Source organism: Xenopus laevis, chromosome 2S (assembly GCF_017654675.1).
Source record: "Xenopus laevis strain J_2021 chromosome 2S, Xenopus_laevis_v10.1, whole genome shotgun sequence".
Classification (NCBI taxonomy): Eukaryota; Metazoa; Chordata; class Amphibia; order Anura; family Pipidae; genus Xenopus; species Xenopus laevis.
Window position 1 is genome coordinate 151,587,643 of NC_054374.1, and position 22,334 is coordinate 151,609,976.

Here is a 22,334-nt window from a genome sequence, read left to right on the forward strand (position 1 = left end):
TGCACACTGCAGTAATAGGGTTGAATTGATTTGGGATGTGTGCCATTTCGCATTCTGGTGTCTCTCTGCCAGACTAGCTGACTTCCAGCTTTGTCATCCTTTAAATTCTGCTTATTCATAAGTTTTTCCTGTGGGTAAGGGCTATTGAAAGCTTCCAAAACACCCCTTCAGTTTCAAATAATGCATTCCTTGCACTTATGAGCAAGATTTCCCGTATTCTTTGCTAAGCATTCTAGAAAATGCATTTCCTAGTTGCTCTGTTTCTATTTCTAACTTTATTTGAGGAAAGAGTTGCACCTACTAAATTAGAGGAGCACTGGAAATAAATAAATGATGAAACAGCTGTTGTCAGTGCTTAAATTGGGAACAAAAAGATGAAGGGATGTTGTGTGTGTCCTGACCACAAGCCACACCCATACAATAATTGCGGCAAATTTTTAGAAGTCACGCCCACTAAACCACTCCACATTTTACTGACACACCATCAATAAAAATCTGAAATATAAATACAGTACATAAATAAACAGTACACAAATTCCATGTATAATTCCCCCAGAACTCATAGCAGGATGACACAGTGGCAATTTCATGTACAAATACCCCCGAACTCTTTCCAGAAACTGTTTATTCTTCCCTCTACTCTGCCACTCCAAATGAAAAAAAAAAAAAAGCTCCAGAATTCTCAATAAAAGCTCTAGTATTCTCAACCTTTGCATCCCCCCTACGGTGGGATGCAATTTAGTGGAAAAAAATAAGTGGCTGGATGCCATCCTGTTGCATCCCACCCCAATTCCAGCACTGACTGTTGTCTAAATGAAACAGATATTTGTGCTAGACAACAGAAGTGGAATTGCACAGCCAACTGTTGGTTCCTCTGCTCTTTGTTTGCTCTGCTCCATGTCTACCTGGGACGTGTTGTGTAGACTTTGTTTCATGGGATGGAAACAGTGCCTTTGCCAGCACATTATGGTTTTATCTTATGCTTACATGGTTGCTACTAAATTGTCACATACACAGTCAATACTTTTTTTAAGCCCAAACACAATTACTATGACTCAGCGATTTTGCAAATTGATGGCTCTCCTTGCACATACAGTAGTTACACTGAAAGTCATTTTGTGTGTGCAAGTGTGCCTATTGACACTAGCCTACTTCAGAGGATACAAGGTTGCAGTCGGCTGCACTGAAACTGGAATTGTGGGAAATAGGCTGCATTGATTGTGCAGTACCTACGCTCTTTCATATTCCTGGTGTGTATGGTTGGTCGTTTCACCCTATTGTATTTTAGTTATGCCCTTTACCCATGATCAGTCTCCAAGCAGTGGTATTACTTACACCCTTTATTTATTAAATAGTCATTGACTTCTCCTCACCTATGCGACATTCATGCCTGTTTGCCACAATCTCTGTCCTTAACCTGATTCTTGACCATCTACTCTGTTGGTGTCCTTTGGCCTGTGTTCCATTGTTGAGTGATATCTCTCTGAATTATCCTGAGTCAACTAGGAGGCATTATATCCATGCTGTTGATGAAGACGAATGACCAGGGCCTCTGGATTACAATTTTACTAGTAGCCTTTCAATTAGGTGTATCCTTTCTAAGCTGATACTAGTGATGGGCTAATGTGACCCGTTTCCCCAAAAAGCAATGAAAACATTTGCCAAATGCATTGAAGTCTATAGGCAGACACATTTAGCACGTCTCTGCACTCCCTCTAGCTCATTGATATGTTACTTAAGGACTAGGGCCCAAAACTGGACTCCAAAAATCAAGTTGGCTCCAAGAAACACACGCTGCAGCACTCCAAATCCTGTGAAAGTGGTTTATTGTGCCAACAAACTAGGCAACGTTTCAGGCCAATGCACGAGGCTTGGGAAAGTGCATTGGACCAAAACATTGCCTAGTTTGTTGGCGGAGAGTTATAGTTGAGCATCACCCACATTTGGATGTACAAAAATCTAGTTGAGGTCTTACCAGTGATCTTTAAAGAAGCAAAATTATGTTTTCATAAGTTAATGCCCTTTTCTGATGCAAGACAATACTTTAATTCTTTATTAGCTACTAAGTGACATTACCTAGAGTTATACAGCTTGTTATGCACAAAATTCTCCAAATGATTCTCATTTAATACCCCCAGCACCCCTACCATTTAGTGTATAACTAGCATTTATTTTAATTCTACCACGGTAGATTAAGGGGCAGATTTATCAAGGGTCAAAGTGAATTCGAGGGAATTTTCATAGTAAAAAAATTTGAAATAATTTTTTGGATACTTCGACCATCGAATAGGATACTACGACTTCAACTTCGACTTCGAATTCGGTTCGAAGTAAAATAGTTTGAATATTCGACCATTCGATATTCGAAGTACTGTCTCTTTAAAAAAAACTTCGACTTCAATACTTTGCCAAATTAAAGCCTATGGGACCTTCTAGAGCAGTTTTCTAAGTTTTTTGAAGTCGAAAAAAAATCGTTAGATCAATCGCTGAAATCCTTTAAATCGTTTGATTCGAACGATTTAATCGTTTGATTCGAACGATTTAATCGTTTGATTCGAACGATTTAATCGTTTGATCAAACGATTTTACTTCGACCGCAAATGGCCAAATTCGATGAAAAAAATTTCGACTTCGATATTCGAAGTAATTAATTTTCGATGGTCGAATTTCGAAGTATTTTCAACTTCGAAATTCGACCCTTGATAAATCTGCCCCTTAATGTAATGTAGGTTTAATTTTGATACGTGCAAGGTAATGACCTTGCATGTATCAACACTGAACCTATATTACATTGGGACCTGTTATCCAGAATGCTTGGGACCTGGGGTTTTCCGGATAACAGATTTTTCTGTAATTTGGATCTTCATATCTAAATTCTACTATCTTCCAATAAGGATTAATTATATCTTCGTTTCGATAAAGTACAAGGTACTGTTTTATTATTACAGAGAAAGGAAATCATTTTTAAAAATTTGGATTAAATGGAGTCTATTCAGAGCTTTCTGGATAATGGGTTTCCAGGTAACAAAAGTTAGGTACCCCCAAGTGATTGTATATACTTACCTGAAAACCTGGACCGGTGCTTCTATCAGCAGAAAATTGCGTGGTTAGGGGGTTCTTCCAGCGATCTGCTTCTGGCATCTTTCTTTGCGTGGGTGCACATGCGCAGTAGAGCGAAAAGCTGAACTTTAACGCAGAAGTCTGATATTTTGTTCTACTGCACATGCGTCTGTCCTGGGAAATTTTAAGAAAGAAGAAGAAGGAAAGCGATCACTCTGTGGTGCCGGCTGGAAGAACCCCTGGACATGGGGTGCCTAAATTTTGGCACCCCCAAGTAAATAGGCCTTTCCTTCTCCTTTAAGATGAAGCTCTCCATTATTTGTGTGCACATTAATAATCCCCACCGCAATCATGTACTTTTGCAGAGTCACGGTCTCCACTGCAATGTCTAATATCCTTTTATGTCACAGAAGTGGCACATGGATTCATATGTATTAAATATTATTATTACTAAACTATGCCTCAAAGCTTTAATTTGGACATTTAAAAGTAGTGAGCAGTACATTTATGGCTTTAGGTAATTTTTTTTAGAAATTTATTCTGGCATTTAATAATCAATCTCAGAAGAACATTACCACATCAGAATGATTTCCGTTATTATGTTTAAACCCATTTATTCATTGGCTTGTTCATAGGGCAATTTTTATTCACTGGAGGTGCGGGTAAGTACAGAGGGGCATACGCCCAACAATTCATTGTGCAAAAGTTGGTATAGGCGGCACCAGAACCAAAGTTGAAATAACAGGCCAGGGCTGTTATACATAGATATATGTCCAATATCTTCCCGTTTATTCTCCCCATTTTTGTCACCTATTGTCTTACTTCCCTTTTTTTCTATACTCTTCTATTTTTGTATCTTTTCTCTTTTGCATATTTATTTGGGCCAGTTAAAAATGTAAAAGAGTCATAAATAACAGTGTGTGAAACTTTGAACAGTCTAAGACTGCAGATTTCTGTGTAAAGTCCACATCTGGCCTCCACTTGGACAGAAATTATCCACAGGAGTGAAATTGTTCAAAACCTTGTTCTTATCATACTAATTTTATTTTTTATTTTTAGGATCCGTTATCCGGAAACCCGTTATCCAGAAAGCTCCGAATTATGGAAAGGACATCTCCCATAGACTCCATTTTATCCAAACAATCCAAATAAAAAAAAATAAAAGTGATTTCCGTTTTCTCTGTAATAATAAAACAGTACCTTGCACTTGATCCAAACTAAGATATAATTAATCCATATTGGAAGCAAAACCAGCCTATTGGGTTTATTTAATGTTTATATAATTTTCTAGTAAATTTAGGACATTAAGATCCAAATTATGGAAAGATCTGTTATCCGGAAAAAACTCTAGGTCCTGAGCATGCTGGATAATAGGTCCCATACCTGGACTAGTTTTTGTAGTACAGGTATGGGATATGTTATTCAGAAACCTGTTATCCAGAAAGCTCCAAATTTCAACATAAACTTAATTTATCCAAATAATTTTGGATAACATTTTTATATATTATTTCCTTTTCCCTGTAATAATGAAAAAGTACCTTTAAACTAAAATATAATTAATCCTTATTGGAAGCAAAACCAACCTATTGGGTTTATTTAGGGGCAAATGTATCAAGGGTCGAATATCGAGGGTTAATTAACCCTCGATATTCGACTGGGGAATGAAAATCCTTCGACTTCGAATATCGAAGGATTTTGCCAAATAGTTCGATCGAACGATCAAAGGAATAATCGTTCGATCGAACAATTAAATCCTTTGAATCGAACGATTCGAAGGATTTTAATCCAACGATCGAAGGATTATCCTTCGACCAAAAAAAGATAGCCAAGCCTATGGGGACCTTCCCCATAGGCTAACATTGACTTCGGTAGCTTTTAGGTGGAGAACTAGGGGGTCAAAGTTTTTTTTTTAAAAAGACAGTACTTCGACTATCGAATGGTCGAATAGTCGAATGATTTTTAGTTCGAATCGTTCGATTCAAAGTCTTAGTCGAAGGTCGAAGTAGCCCATTCGATGGTCAAAGTAGCCAAAAAAACACTTCGAAATTTGAAGTTTTTTTTTTTCTATTCCTTCACTCGAACTTAATGAATGGGCCCCCAAATGTTTACATGATTTTCAAGTAGACTTAGGGGCCGATTCATCAAGAGTCGAATATCGAGGGTTAATTAACCCTCGATATTCGACTAGGAACTAAAATCCTTCGACTTCGAATATCGAAGTCGAAGGATTTAGCGCAGATAGTACGATCGTACGATCAAAGGATTATTCCTTCGATCGAATGATTAAATCCTTCTAATCGAACGATTCGAAGGATTTAAATCCAACGATCGAAGGAATATCCTTCGATCAAAAAAACTTAGGAAAGCCTATGGGGACCTTCCCCATAGGCTAACATTGACTTCGGTAGCTTTTAGCTGCCGGACTAGGGGGTCGAATTTTTTTTTAAAGAGACAGTACTTCGACTATCGAATGGTCGAATAGTCGAACGATTTTTACTTTGAATCCTTCGATAGTCGTAGTCGAAGGTCGAAGTAGCCCATTCGATGGTCGAAGTAGCCCAAAAAAACTTCGAAATTCGAAGCTTTTTACCTTCGAATCCTTCACTCGAAGTTAATGAATCGGCCCCTTAAAGTATGAAGATCCAAATTACATAAAGATCCATTATCCGGAATACCCCAGGTTCCGAGCATTCTGGATGACAGGTTCCATACCTGTAATACTACCAAGGCACAAGCATCATTTTGTAGTTACTAAACCTTGAGTATCCTTACGACTTTTAAGCTTCTTTTTTTTTGAGCCAAAAAGGTTAAAACGATTATTTGCATTACTTGTTTTGCACTGGCTAAATGAAACCAATATTTTAGTCCCTATAGGATTCTCAAAGCAATAGAGAAAACAATGAAAGCACATTAAGTTTCATAAAATCCAGATGTATTTGCAAATGGATCCATTTACTCTGCAGGAGAACATGAGTTTGTGGCCTCCTGCAACACAGGGCAGTATATCAGGCAATGCTGGGACCCAGAACAGTCCTGCTGTAGGTGCTAATATCCTGGTGTGCAGTGATCTCAAATGTAAAATATTGGCACAATTTGCTGATATTAACCTACAAATAACTATTTATAAGCACACAATTAGGCAATGACAAGCAGGGTAAACACTGTGTCATTTATTGAAAGAAGGCAACGTTTTGGAGGCCTGCTCCTTCATCAAGCAACTCCTGCATGCCCAGGCACCAGTGTATCTTAACTGAATGTGGCAGGGTGTACTGGTGGCACATAGGTTGATACTGATGTTAACCTACCAAAAATACACAAATAAAGTTTAGCATCATGTCCTGTTTAGTGGTTGGTCATAGGCTCCCAGTAGGCACCATCTATAAAAGTACCTTCCAAACTAAAATATAATTAATTATATAATTATAATTGGAAGCAAAACCAGCCTATTGGATTTATTTATTTATAATGTTTACATGATTTTCAAGTAGACTAAAGGTATGAATATGCAAATTACAGAAAGATCCGTTATCTGGTATAACCCCAGGTTCCGAGAATTCTGGATAACCGGTCCCATACCCGTAATACTACCAAGGCACAAGCATCATTTTGTAGTTACTAAACCTTGAGTAAGCTTTTTTTTTTTTTTTGAGCCAAAAAGGCTAATTTGCAGTTACTTGACAACTGACATACAGTAGGAATAAAATGAAATGAAGCACAAGTCTCATGGAGCCCTGGCACAAGGAACCCGAACACCAGCTTTGACCATGTGGTTATTGTGGGGCTGGTGTTTACCAGAGGCAGTCACTGTTCATGGATATAGTTATATAGTTAATTCAGGTTGAAAAAAAAACAAGGTCCATCAAATGAACCCCAGTGCACTTATATTTGTGTTGGGCTATAGTAAACTGCTTTATGTGAGGGCAGTTTTAGCTACTTTCCTTTGTGGGCTGGGGCCACAGATGAGCTCTCTTTCTTAGGGGTAAGCCCTCGCAGCGGGGTGGAGGCAGGGTGTAGTGTAACTGTAACAGTGTGCAATGCACAAGAGATTGGGCGCCAGTAGTTTTATTTGCTTAAACAATAAACGGAGTTTATTAACCAAAACCAGAGTTCACCATGGAGCATTAAACTTAGAGTAAAACAGAGATCAATCAAAGTAACACAATATACTCACTGTATGAATATAGAACAACTCTCTGAGGAGTAAGGAGTACATGTAGAGAACAATGCAGCTTGTTGGAAGGTATTTCCCCAATCTTCAGGATTACCTTAAGTGGAACTCAGAAACTCTTGCTTCCCTGAGTTTAACACTTAGGCCCTACTATGGGGTCAGTAATACCCGGGATCTTAAACCCTCTAATCTCCTCGTTGAAAGTTTGAGCTGCTCAACTACATACCCTATCCATCACTCCTAGGGGGCAAATTCACTAAGGCACGAAGCGCCGAACGCTAGCGTTAATTCGCTAGCGTTTGGCATTTTCGCTACTGCGCAAATTCACTAATGAACGCTGGCGTAGTTGCGCTAGTGTTACTTCGCAACCTTACGCCAGGCGAATCTTCGCTAGCGACGAAACTAAGCAAATTCACTAACTTGCGCAGTGTACTGAACGCTACCTTTTACGCTAGACTTCCTTCGCCACCTCAGACCTGGCGAAGCGCAATAGAGTAGATAGGGATTGTTTCCAAAAAAGTCCCAAAAAACGCTGGCGTGTTTTCTACATGATGGCTGATAAAGATCGAAAAAATTTTGGGGCTCCCCTTCCTCCCCCCTACATTTCCTGACTCATGGCAACTTACCTAGACAGTGGGCACATGTGTAGGGCAAAATAAAATTTTTATTTGCAGATTTGAAGGTAGGTTTTCTAGGCATTTGTAATGCAGATACGTGTTTCTCCATTGAAAATTGAATTTCGGGCCGTATGCAAATTAGCCTTCGCTAGCGCAACTTCGCTTTATATAGCGAATCAACGCTAGCGCAACTCCGCAACCTTACGCTACCCCTGTGCGCAACTTCGGATTTTAGTGAATTTGCGAAGCGCTGGCGAAACTACGCCTGGCGAAGTGCGGCGAAGTGCGGCGAAGTTGCGCCTGGCGCAACTTCGCATCTTAGTGAATTTGCCCCTAGGTGATCTATTAAAGGGTATAACTATCACTTCACTAAACTCAGGCTGAGTTCCACCACCTCTAACCTCTGTGGCCTAACAGAGGAAAGGTTCAGCAGCAATGGCCTCTACCTCATGGCTTTCAAACCCTTTTATATTATACCACAGTGCCATCTAGCATCCACTGTGAGAACTGCAGGGATTACATAAGCACAAGGTCCCCATAAGGACCCACTGAGGTGTCCATATTACTAGGGGTGTGCCTGTCTGTAATGTGTGAGGGTGTCTAAGATTTTCACATCCCTACATTTGCATACCTGTTCACTATATAATAAACTATATATATACACAGATACATGTACTAACTACCTATAGCTCAAGATAGTCTTGGATATTATACTTCAAGCACATGGAAGCGTACCCTCTGATCTCAGCTGTTTGTTGCCCCTTCACAGGCAAAACACATGCCTATATAAGCCCAATTTACTAACAAGTGGTAATGTTATGCAAACTTAAGCACCCAGTTGCAGAAGGCGCAAGTACTTTGGGATGGAATACATTGAAACTGAAAAGTATGGTTAATTGTGTCAATACTTATCACTACTTTAGCAAATGAATCCCAATGTTCTTTTAAAAAAGCCTTTGCAGGGTGTTGCTTTAGTACTTTAAAGGAACAGTTCAGTGTAAAAATAAAAACTGGGAAAACAGATAGGCTGTGCAAAATAAAAAAATGTTTCTAATATAGTTAGTGATCCAAAAATGTAATGTATAAAGGCTGGAGTGACTGGATGTGTAACATAATAACCAGAAGACTACTTCTTGCTTTTCAGCTCTCTAACTCGGAGTCAGCGGCTTAAAAGGGGGCCACATTGGACATAACTGTTCAGTGAGTTTTCAATTGATCCTCAGCATTCAGCCCAGATTCAAAAGGAACAGTTATGACCCATGTGCCCCCCCCTCAAGTCACTGATTGGTTGCTGCCTGGTAACCAATGAGTGGAAGCCAAGAGAGCTGCAACACAGGAAGTAGTGTTCTGTTATGTTAGACATCCAGTCACTCCAGCCTTTATACATTCAAACATTTTAAAAGAATAGATGTATTAAGGTACCTATCAGAGATTTAATTTTCTAAGTTTCCCACTTTTCTTCATCTGAGAAAACTGCTCTATATTATGTATTTTTTGCACTTTTACAAGTATTTATCCCCCCAAACACACACCATTTATATTAACTACTTCAGGTTTTCTTGCTTTCTCCATGATCTTGTGAGATGAGCATATCTACTGTACAAACCAACAGCGATTATTTTAATTCTCTATCTGGCTATTTTTAGATACCGATTTCTTGTAAAGGCAGGTTCTCCTTTAAATTCTGAATCATTGTAGAAGAAATGGGTATTTCATGAAACAAGTTCCTCTTTCCTGTTACATGTTTATATTTTGACTGGATGCTAAATGCAAAAAGAAATAAATTAGAAGCCAAATCACATTACTCTTGCTTCATCCTTATTGGATTAATTTACTCATGCAAACTGGAGAAGATTATTTGAATTACTAGTTCTGCACTGGCTGAATTAATCCAAGATTTTAGTCCCTATAGGATTCTCAAAGCAAAAGAAAAAACAACGAAAGCACATTAAGTTTCATAAAATCCAGATGTATTTGCAAATTTACTCTGCAGGAGAACATGAGTTTGTGGCCTCCTGCAACACAGGGCAGTATATCAGGCAATGCTGGGACCCAGAACAGTCCTGCTGTAGGTGCAAATATCCTGGTGTGCAGTGACCTTAAATGTAAAATATTGGAATGATGTTCTGATATTAACCTACAAATAACTATTAATAAGCACACAATTAGGCAATTACAAGCAGGGTAATCAGTGTGTCTTCCATTGGAAGAAAGCAATGCTTTAGGGACCTGCTTCTTCATCAAGCAACTCATGCATGCCCAGGCACCAGTGTATCTCAACTGAATGGGGTAGGGTGTACTGGTGGCACATAGTTTGATACTGATGTTAACCTACCAATAATACACCAGGTTTAGCATCATGGAGTCCTGGTTAGTGGTTGGTCATAGGCTCCCGGTAGGCACCATCTATAATGAAGGTCTAGAGGTTCCAGTGGATGTTGGGGGTCATAAAACAAGACTCAGAGGAGGAAAGACCCTTAGAAATCGTAAGGAATTGGACAGGATACAGAAAATTCCTGGGTCAAAGCTGCTGGTATAGCGGGATAGTTGGATCTTGAATTACGTTTAATTGAATTAAATAGCAGCAGCAGTTGAACAAGACCTGCTCAACAGATGACGGACCAAAAGTGGAAAACCTAATGATAACAGTGATATAAGTCATGTAGAAGTGATTCGCATAAGAGATGCACCCAAAGATGCTTTATAAGTGTCATTAAACGTCAACAAATAATTCTATCCATTACTTATTTAAAGGAAAAGTAACACCAAAAAATAAAAATGTTTTGAACAAATGACGATATCATGTACTGTTAAAACTGCACTGGTAAAACTGGTGTGCTTGCTTCAGAAAGTTTATATAAAGAAGCTGCTGTATAGCCATGGAGGTAGCCATTCAAGCACAGGATACATAGTAGATAACAAATAAGTTCTGAAGAATCCCATTGTATACTACTGAGTTTATCTGTTATCTGCTGTGTATCCTGTGCCTTATATATAATAGCAATTCTAAATAAACTAAAATGTGGTAAAAGAAAGAGCACATTAGAATTTGTATTTGCTAAAGATAAGTGAAAGCATGTGAAACATTTACTGAATCCAGACAAAAATGGCCTCGCTTTATAAACAATTTATTTTACTATTGCCTTTATTTAGAACAACATTTATTTAGCTGCTGCCTGTCATTACCAAATGCTGCGGCATGGCCATCAACAGAACATGAATGGCTGGCGTAAAATCAAAGGCAAAGTCATCAAAAGAAAAACACACAGTGAAATAACTTTTCTGAGAGAAAAAAATAAAAAACGTATGTCTAAGCATTACTATTATTTATTTTTAACATGCTCATTTAGTGGTCCCTATTGTCTTATTGAGGCATTACAAGCAACATTCACTCAGAATAGAAGCTTCAATGTTGACTTAGTAATGACTGTTCTTCAAAAACAAGGTTCATGCAACTGGCTATTTACTGCAACTGGAACCAAGAACCAGAGTTGATTTTTCATTTCTCTTTGTGGGAGTTGCTTAATACAGTCAAGTTAATGCCACTTTCAGTAAAGCACCGACTGAGCCTCTCAGTTAGAATATTGGGTCCCATTTTTGGTCTCCTTATATATAATTCCTCATTGTAATTCAGAATTTTCAAAAAAGCTCAAAACTTGGCAAATGGATTTATTCGGCTCAAGGCTTAAACACAGTTTGTGCATCCACACTGATGTACAACACCTGGCAAGGTCATCTGGAATCATCCCAATTGTTGTTGAGCTGTAGCCTCTAGAACAAAACAAAATGCTGAAGGCTGTGAATTGTGAGTGTATTCCTCTCTTGCTTTATTTGCACTGGCTTTCTTGAAGGTGTTAAAGACTTGAAAATGGCTTGATTGTTCTTGAAGAAGAATAGTGATTTATTAATAACTATTGCATAAATATAGAAAGTATCCTTGTTTATTGTCTGCAAAGGTCTGCCAGGAGTAACATCATGTAAACAATAGCACCATAGTAATGTATGTGATAAATGTTTTCCTCAAGGACAGGGCCTATTATGTAGAACAATTGGTACCACCAAAAAGTTTTAAATTCATAAGGGTTTGCAAGTGGAGCTGTGGTCCCCATCATTTTCCCCTTATCGATGCTCGCTCAGTCCTTCCTGTCTCTCCTTCTGAATCAAGTGCAGTTGCAACTATTGACGCAGAGGAACCCTGGCTGTAGCTCCAGAGCAGCACACTTGCATCCAAAGAATAAAGCACAAGTATCACTCTCATGTAAAACACCTAAAATGATGCAAGCTGGACTTGGTAAACTTTTTTGCTGTATTGAGTAAGATTTACATTAAAGGGCATGTAAAGGCAAAAAAAATATAATCCCATTTTTACTTTCTTTAATGAAAATGAAACCTATCTTCAATATACTTTAATTAAAAAATGTGTATTGTTTTTATAAGAAACCTGTTTGTATGTAGTGAAATTCTCCCTTCATTCACTGCTGTGGATAGGAATTGTCAGATGGTCCCTAACTGCTGAGCAGGGAAACAATCATACTTATGAACAGCAGGGGGAGCCCCCGCCTTACTTCCCAGCCATGCAGAACTCAACCAGCTTTGTTATCCCTAAGCAGCCCAGACCACACTGAGCATGTGCACAGTCTTAGTCTTGCAAAGATGTTTATAGATGTATATAGAATTTAATTAAAAGTAGGGATGGGTGTATGTATGGATGCTGGGTTTTCATTTGGAGGGGTTGAACTTGATGGACCTTGTCTTTTTTCAACCAATTAAACTATGTAACTATGTAACAAAGTAACAAGATGGTGACCCCCCTGTAGCCAACTTTGAAAGCATAAATTATTTGTTTGATTAGGCTTGTGGTGCTGTAAGTTCATGTTTATATTTAGTATACAAAATACAGCATTTCTAGCCTTATTCTATTTTAGACTTTACATGCCCTTTAAAGTGTGAGGGCAGCTGCGTTACTTAATGCATTGGGTGCAATTGTGCTGGGTGCAACTTCCCTGGCGAGTGCAACAATGCTGGAATTCTGGAGAAAAATGTTGTGTCGACATGGCGATTGCACTTCAAATTTCACTTTGCCTACTTTACTTGTAGTCGTAAATTGCCCTTAGAGAGTTGAGGAAACCTTGAAGTTATGTATTTAGTCAACCTACTGGGTCACTTCTCTGCTGGAAAACGAACTGATGATGCATCTGATTATTCTTTTGATGCCCAGAGGGTTGTGTGGCTCTCTGAGAACAAAAAGAGGTCAAGGCATAGAATAATGTACTGTATATATTTCACTCTACAAAGATCTATATTTTCCAGAATCCATCAAGGATTTACAGGATTATAAATGTTCTTAGTATGTATATTAGACACATTTTCACTCCTGATATCAATTGAGATATTGGCCCGTAACACTCTAATACTATACACTGGCAATGTACATACAATCGTATCTGATCATTTGTGTTGTTCTCTTGCAAAACAAATTCCTTCAAGCCATCAGAGACTTCTTACATAGAATACAAATCCACCTATTGCATTTGAAAATCCATTGTAAAGGTTACATCACTGACGTACATTCAGATGAAATTGCCAGATCCTGTGAGATGTTTGCAGTCTGGTTTGCATCATCTGGCTTTGTTTTTTTTGGTAAGGAATGCTCAAAGGACTCACTCATTTTTATGCCGGAGAAAGGAATTTTTATTTGAGAAAGCAACAGAATACTGTGAATAGACTGCATTCATAATATATCAAAAGAGTAAAGCATAACTGCCAATTGCAAATTGTTTTTGATTTTTATTGTCTACATCATGTCAAATGGAACGTGACCTGCCAGCACAAAGGGGCTTATTTGTTACATATCAAAATCAGGCTTGGGATAATCAATGCCAAAAAACACTAGTGAGTTCCTTTTCTTACTCTCGATAGAGTCCTGTAGGAGGTCGGGTACCCGACGCAAAAACAGCAGGTACCCTGCGGGATCGGGATTTTTTGGTATGGGTATAGATGCGGGTAGGGTTGCGGGTCTCATTTATATTTCTTATCTTATGTTATATTGTCTATGTTTTATTGCTTTTAAATTTTTACAAAACTTTTTTCTGTCTCCGCCCACTTTTGACGATATCACTTCCAGTTTGCAGCAACAGCACTTCCTGTTTAATGGTGGTCAGCGGGTTACAGATAAGGAAGTTGCGAACCGGGGTCTGGTAGCGGATCCAAGTGGGTTATTATGTGGATTGCGGTTCAGGTCGCGGGTTCGAGTCCAGGTCTCAAAAATTGGTTCCACGCAGGACTCTAACTTTCGATGCCTAATCAATTCCTACTACCTAAGCCTTTATTTTTCTGTGATCGCTCTTTAAACTCGAGAATTAAATAGGAGCACTTTAAAAAAACATTTGTAGACAAATTGCAACAAAATGTTGATCTATTTCTTTTAAATTCTCAATAGCAGCTTTTTAATTGTTGGTCACATTGTTTCAAAGAATAGAAATCTCGCCACCTCAAACCTGCAGTACCTTTCTATCTCTCGACAAGTAGAGTTCTGGCAAGCCACAAACACATTCCACTTGTATAACCAACCACTATTATGTCCATTTCATTTATTCTTATTGGGTGTGCAAAAGATGCCAGATTTACCAATTTACTGGCATTTATGGTAGAAAAAAATCAGAACATCTCAATATGTTTATCCATTATCTATATGGTGATCTACGTTATGCAGATCAAGGAGGTGACACCACAGTTTATGTTCCTTAAATTGCATTTGCTCCTTATCTCAGCACTAATATCTATGCTGCCCTAGCATATGCACTTTATTGCTATTTCCTACCTGCATATATATATATATACTGTATTTATATATAAATTACAAATGACATAAAATGTTAGTATATTCTTGGCATTACAGCTCCTAAGATGAGCTGCAGGCCCACAATTTATGTATTTATATAGTCATACATTCCAACGTTCCCCTATAGATAAATTGCCAATGAATAAATCACACATTATACAGTGTTTAAATCATAATAATAATTCTGAAGTTTTAGGGTCTCCAAGTAGAAAGTGATTACTCACCACATCAGGGAAAAGGCCCAGGTGCACCGCCCAGAGCCCTCAGCACGGGGAGTGGACAATCCGAGAAATTTTTGGAGCAGGCACTCAAAGGACGCAACTTTCACCAGGCAATATATTCAAAGTAAAAAAAGAGTTTATTGTGTCCACAGCCTTACGCGTTTCATGTCATAAACACTTAGGAGGTTATTTATCAAGGTCCGACTTTATCTCAGTATCGGCTGCTACAAACTCCGATCTAACCCGCTCGGGTTTTTAACAATTATTTATTATTCCATTTTCCGGAAAATTTGCTTTGCGGAAAAGCTCAGATTTTTACGTTTTTTTTCGTGAATTTTCCACCCGGAAGCTCCGAAAACATTGTGAAATTGCTCAAAACACCCGACACAACCAAAAATCAATGGGACTGTTCCCATTTACTTTTATGCAACCTCGACAGGTTTGAGATGCCATGTTTTTATATTCTGGGTTTTTAGCCCTCGGGGTTTAATAAATTCCAAAAAATTTGCGATTTTATAACAAAAAAATCCCAAAGTTTTTGGATTCCGGGGGAATTTCGGGTATTTGGAGCTTAGTAAATAACCCCCTTAATCATAGGCCAAAGTTTTTTAGTGTTTAAACGTTGCAGCCCTAAATTAGGAATTTTCCTTTCATCATTTACGTTCAACATTTATAAGAATATGGGCTACTGAACTACCATACTCATAATACTGAGCTGCTTCAGCCCAGTCCTGAACAATGTGTGCTAATATAAGAAAAACATCTTTTTTGGACATTTTCTTCAAGTTGTACCCACGTTTTTATGGGCATCGTTTGAGAATGGGGTGCACTTTTGCATCCCTTAATGCTCTTGTATCTGGGTTCATAGTAAATAACCATTTATAAGTGGGTGAATATTCATCTTGTCTACCTGCTTTAATTAACCTCTAGAATTCTGTCGCAGGAAAACGTGTCAAAAAACATCAGTTAATAGTGCTGCTCCAGCAGAATACTGCACTGAAATTCATTTTTCAACGGAGCAAACAGATTTTTTTATATTTAAGTTTGAAATCTGACATGGGGCTAGACATGTTGTTAGTTTCCCAGGTGCCCTTAGTTATGTGACTTGTGCTCTGATAAACTTCAGTTACTCTTTAATGCTGCAAGGGCATTTTAAGTTGTGTTGAGTGATATCCCCCCACCCCTTTTTGCCCCAGCAGCCTTTCAACAGAACAATGGAAATGCAGCAAGATAACAGCACCCTGCTAGCTATAAAATAGCACTCCTCCAGTTACATGAAGTTGGAGAAACAATAGTAGTTCCAGAGTGAAGTGCTCAATGACAAAAATCATGACAGAATCCCTTGAAGAACCTAAAACCTCACTTGATTTACTAAGGATAGTACCTTATTCAGGATATCTCTCATTGTCTTATGAGTATGTTTTGGTCCCTACAGACTACATGGCTGTTTAACCCTCAGTGATGGCACAAGATAAATTAAACACCAAAGATAATGTCCTCTAACATATTGTACATAGGTGTATTCATTACCTGTTGAATCGCATACAGTGCAGCCATTTCTCTTTCTCCTCTCATCTTAGTCTTCATTCTTTCTTACATGGGTATTATTCTTGCCTTTTTATATGTTGCTTTGATGGCCATTTACTCAGTCTTAAGGCTGTCATCTTTACTGAGATCCCAGTCACCAAATCTGTACCCAAGATGGTGTCTACACCACCACCTACAATGGTTAAAAGCTTTTCTAGGGAACCAATGTCACTTCATTTACCCATAACCCACTGTATTGATCACTTGGACATTTCATTATTATCCTCTGAACAGACATTATGGTAAATGCAAGGAGTGTTCCGTTTAATAGGTGGCCAGCACTAAAGATGTCAGGGATGCTCAATTACTGGTGAGACTATTTCTGCTTAATGTCAACTCGCTTTTTATGGGTTCTTCAATGAATTAGCCCTTAGTTCTTTCCATTTTGTCAGAAGCTGCTAATTATCGAGCAAGGACAAATGCAGAGGATCAGGTTCCTTTTTAGTAAGTGTCGGTGTACCTTATATTTAGCTGGTCTGTTAATTTGATGGCACAAAAGGTTTGCTGGCTCGCAGAGCAATAATGAATGCCAAATGTTAACTCATAGATCATTTACCTCAATGTTCTAAAGATTTCTTATTTTTCAGAACAAAAAAAGAACACACAGTTCTATAGATATCTGAAATAGATGGAACATAATTTAAGCGGGGGCCGGTTGCCATAATAATGATGAGTTTAGAGATAGGGCAGACATATCCAAAGCTTTTCACTACCAGAAAACGTTTTCTTTCTCTCCAAGCTTCTTCTGGTGCTTTTTACAGTAGAAATGAGTCACTGTAAGACATTTTCCCCAGTGTGGTCTCACCAGGTTCCACCTTTCATAAGGCTTTAATAAAGGTATAATAGAAATGGTTTAACAGAGCCAACATGGATATGGATCACGCAGAACAAAAGTGAGTTAAATCTTAAAGTATAATACCACACGCAAAAACATATTTCTCACTTTCCTATTAATGTCCCTGGCCACTTTTAGGGTACATTCCTTATCTGCCTGGACATACCCAGTTATGCCCACTCACCACATCAATCAAACCCTGACCAACTTCTCAGTAAGCTCCTCACCTTTTTACAAACCACCTCTCCCCGGTATGATTAGGTATAGTCAGTTGTATTTTCTTACTGTTAAGATTTACATGTTACATTTAGTGATGGGCAAATATCTCCCATTTCGATTCGCCAAAATATTCGCGAAACGGTGAAAAATTCAAGAAAAAAACGTGAAATTGGAAAGTTACCGGAAAAATCATGAAATTCGAACGTTTTCAAGGAAAAATCTTGAAATTCAAACGTTTTCACTAGGGTTGGGGGAATTTAACCCGTTTTCACTTTGCCAAAAATTCGCCGCCATCGAAATGTTGGTGACCCCATTAAAATCTATGGGTGTGAAAAAAATTTTGTTGCGCACTGAAATTTTTTTGACACGTAATTTTTTTGTGTGTCATTTTCGCAGTGAAACAAGGCGAAAAAATTCACCCATCCTTAGTTTTCATGCAAAAATAATGACATTCAAAAGTTTTCACAAAAAAATCATGAAATTCGAACATTTTCACGAAAAAAGCGCAAAAATCAGAAATTGACGCTGGCGACTTTTCACCGCCGAATTTTCGCTGGATATTCTCGAATTTATTCACCGGCAGCAAAAATTCTATGTGAAGTCATGCCTGACGAATTTATTCGCCCATCACTACTTCGCTACTTCAGGGCCTTCATTTTTTGAAAAAAACTGGTAACATACAGTACTTGCCTCTTTGTATTAAAGGAGAACCAAAGCTTGACTAAAGAAGTAGGGCAGAAATGTTGTACATTATGGGGCAGATTTACATAGGGTCGAATTTCGAGGGTTAATTAACCCTCGATATTCGACTGTCAAATGTAAATCTTTCGACTTCTAATATCGAAGTCGAAGGATTTAGCGCAAATAGTTAGTTCGATTCGAAGGATTTTAATCCATCGATCGCACCGATTTTTCTTCGACCAAAAAAACATTAGAAAGCCTATGGGGACATTGCACTTTGGTAGGTTTTAGGTGGCGAAGTAGGGGGTTGAATTTTTTTTAAACAGACAGTACTTCGACTATCGAATGGTCGAATAGTCGAACAATTTTTAGTAGTCGAAGTCGTAGTCGAAGGTCGAAGTAGCCAATTCGATGGTCGAAGTAACCTAAAAAAATTTTTTTTAAATTCAAAGTTTTTTTTATTCTATTCCTTCACTCGAGCTAAGTAAATGGGCCCCTAAGTGTTGTGCTTCTGTACCACAGCCCATGAGCAGTAAAGATCTGTGTCTTCAAAGATGCCCCAGTAGCTCCCCATCTTTTTTTCTGCTGATTCACTGCACATGCTCTGTGCTGCTGTCACTTACTGAGCTTAGGGACCCACTTACAATATACAGTACACATAGAATAGAAATGTCACAATATAAGGCTGATTATTAATTAATACACATAATTACTACATGGCAGCACAGAAACCAGTGCAATTAGCATCAGAATTTAATGATCGGCTTAAATGAAATGGGAATCAAATTTTTTGCTTGATGATTTCCCACAACCCCTAAGCTTTGCTTCTCAAGAGCTGCTCATAGTACACTGAGCATATTTGTGTCACTGACAAAAGTCCTAACAAAATCCAAGATGGGAAACTCTTGTAACAATAATGAAGGCCTGGATCATTGCTACTATAGAGATGCTGAATCTTTAGGCTGGTTCAGGAAGTTCAGTACATAAAATATGGCATTTGTAGCCATTTTTCATTTTTAGAGTTTAGTTCTCCTTTAAGTCAGAAATGTTCTGGTTTATTGCTTACTACAACCTTGTCCCGAGGACTGCTAGATTGGTTTATAGATATTTCTATTATAATTAGTTTTTTTGCAGAAGCTTGAGCATTCCATCCTGCTAAGATCAACAGTCCAAGTTTAAATTGCTCCTGTTGCTCTGCTGCAGTCATGGACGAGAAAAAACAGAAGCCATATATCTGTATCTGAAATATACATTGTACTGTGCCTTTCAGGAGTGAGCGGTGGGTGAGTTAGGTACTGCATATTGCATAACAAAAAGGGTCTGTATGAGTTACATTGGCAGTGCAAAGCCCCATAATCACCCATATGACAAACCAAACTCTATCAGGCATGCTACATGATATGCAAATGAATATTTAAAGATAACAGTTAAGTGTATAGTGCATATAACATAAATTCACTGTGATTATGCACTACTTATTTTCTGCCTATAATTATATTTCCATACTGATCTACTACACATGCATAGCATAATATGCATAGCAGTGTTCAATACAACGCATAATAATCAGAGCCATGTCCATTGCATAGCACAATTTATTGGTAGCTGTAATGACATAAGTGGACTGGCCTGACAGATTGGGTTAGCAGGCAGGGATTGTGTTTGATCGGGGAAGTAATGATACAGGCCTAGGGTATAACAAAAGCATGTAACTCTGTTACTGTATATAATGATATAAAGGGACAATGATTTGAGTGGGTTGGGGACATCATTTGGCATATAATGGGAAGTTGACCTGGATTTCTTTGGATCTGGGAGATATTCAGGTGGGCAGGGCGACTGGGCGCCCTAGGCAACCTGGTGAGCTAACACTGCCCCCTGCTGTGCCGTAAGGCCGGAGGCAGGAGGGGAGAGTGACAGAGAAGGGAGGCAGGAGGGGAGAGTGACAGAGGAGGGAGGCAGGAGGGGAGAGTGACAGAGGAGGGAGGCAGGAGGGGAGAGTGACAGAGGAGGGAGGCAGGAGGGGAGAGTGACAGAGGAGGGAGGCAGGAGGGGAGAGTGACAGAGGAGGGAGGCAGGAGGGGAGAGTGACAGAGGAGGGAGGCAGGAGAGGCAGAGGGGAGTGAATCTGGACTAGGAGTAGGTAGAAGAGCCTTGAACAGGCACCTGCCCAGTGCTCCCTAAATTTACTGGCAATACTTTTGTAACGCTGGCCTTGTCCTATGCTTTATTGGCTACGCCAGTCTAATACCAGTCTGCTGGCTAAAAAACAAATCCACTTTTTTAGTATTATCTGCTAAAGTGGAAAAAATTATTTCCATAAAAATAAAAAGGCTCAGAGCCAAGTGCATTTATAGATTCCTTGAAACTCCTCAATCACGTCTAACGTCCGTTAAATGTACGAATACGTGTTCTCTTATAACACACGTGTTTTTAATTTGGGCTTTTTCTACTACATTACGTGCATTCCGTTCAATCCTCAAGTGGAACGGGCACAGAGAGAATAAATATACCTTACATTTAGGGCAGTTCCTGTGGCTGAGATTACGGTATACCTGATCTGGAAAAAACTGGGAAAGAAATAGAGGGGAAAAGTGGTAAATATCCAGTATTTCCTTGGGGTAGATAGTACGGTACACTTACCAATGATAACAGGGGGTCCAGGTGCTCTAGCCCCAAACCTTCAGCTCGGAGAGGCAATTTGGCAAATATATGTTTAGTTATGATCTGGCACAGACCGGACTTCACTCTGAAACTTGATGCAATGAAAAAGTAGTTTTATTCAACAAAAAAGAGACATCCCAAGGAATAGCTTTACACATTTCGTGCCTTGTGGGCCTATGGGAATGCTAAAATAATATACCCCCTGTTGTATGATGTAAGGAGATAAGAAGCCACGTTAGAGCAGATACTGAGTCATTTGAGTCCTTTATGTATTATAAAACATGTGTATAATAATATATATAATGTGTATATAATAACAATCTGAGCAAATAGTCCCCTGTAATAGTTACTTCAATGCTACACTACATTTAAGCATGACTCATTATTTTCTTAGGGATGGACAGCTCAAAGTTATTTGGGATTCTATACAGGGATCAGTAGGGGAAATGACAGTGCACTCTGCTGGACAAATTGCTAATAAGTATCTCTTATAGGATAACCTATTAGGATCCCTGTTATGATACACTCATTGATTTTTTTAACGTACTGAATATTCCGTTTAAAACAATAAATCATGTTTATCATCAGCAAGGTCAGAATGAGTATATTAAAATTAAATATATTGTTTATTTGCAGCCCTATAATCATCATTATACAGGTATGGGACCTGTTATCCAGAATGCTGGGGACCTGGGGTTTTGCAGATAAGGGCAGATTGGATCTCCATACTTTAAATCTCCTAAAAATCATTTAAACATTGAACAAAACCAATTGGATTATTTTGCTTCTAATAAGGATTAATTGTATTTTAGTTGGGATCAAGTACAAGGTACTGTTGTATTATTACAGAGAAAAAGGAAATCATTTACAAAAAAATAATAATTTGATTAAAAAAGTGGGTTGTTCACCTTTAAATGTAACATTTAAATTAAACATTTAGGGGGCTATTTATTAAATTCCTAATGCAAAAAACAAAAAATGGGATTTTTTTTTTTTTACTATAAAATCCGACATTTTAGTTAAAGAATTTATTATACCTGGAGGATGGAAATAGTAAGAATCCGAAAATCCTCCATCTCAGACCTGCCGAAGTTTTGTATACGTTTTTATGATCTGCCCTGGAATTAGCCTGAAAAGCCCGAAATAGTAGGATTTTCAGTCTAATTCCAGGGCAGATCATAAAAACGTATACAAAACTTCGGAAATAATAAATAAGGTCAAATCATGGATTCTAATTTTCTCTGACTTTTTTTAATAAAATTATCAGAAAAATTCAGATTTTGATAAATAACTTCCTTAGTATGATGTAGGGAGTGATATACTGAAACAATTTGCAATTGGTTTTCATTTTTCATTATTTATGGTTTTTGAGTTAGTTAGTTTTTTATTCAGCAGCTCTCCTGTTTACGATTTCTGGTTGCTAGGGTCTAAATTGCCCTAG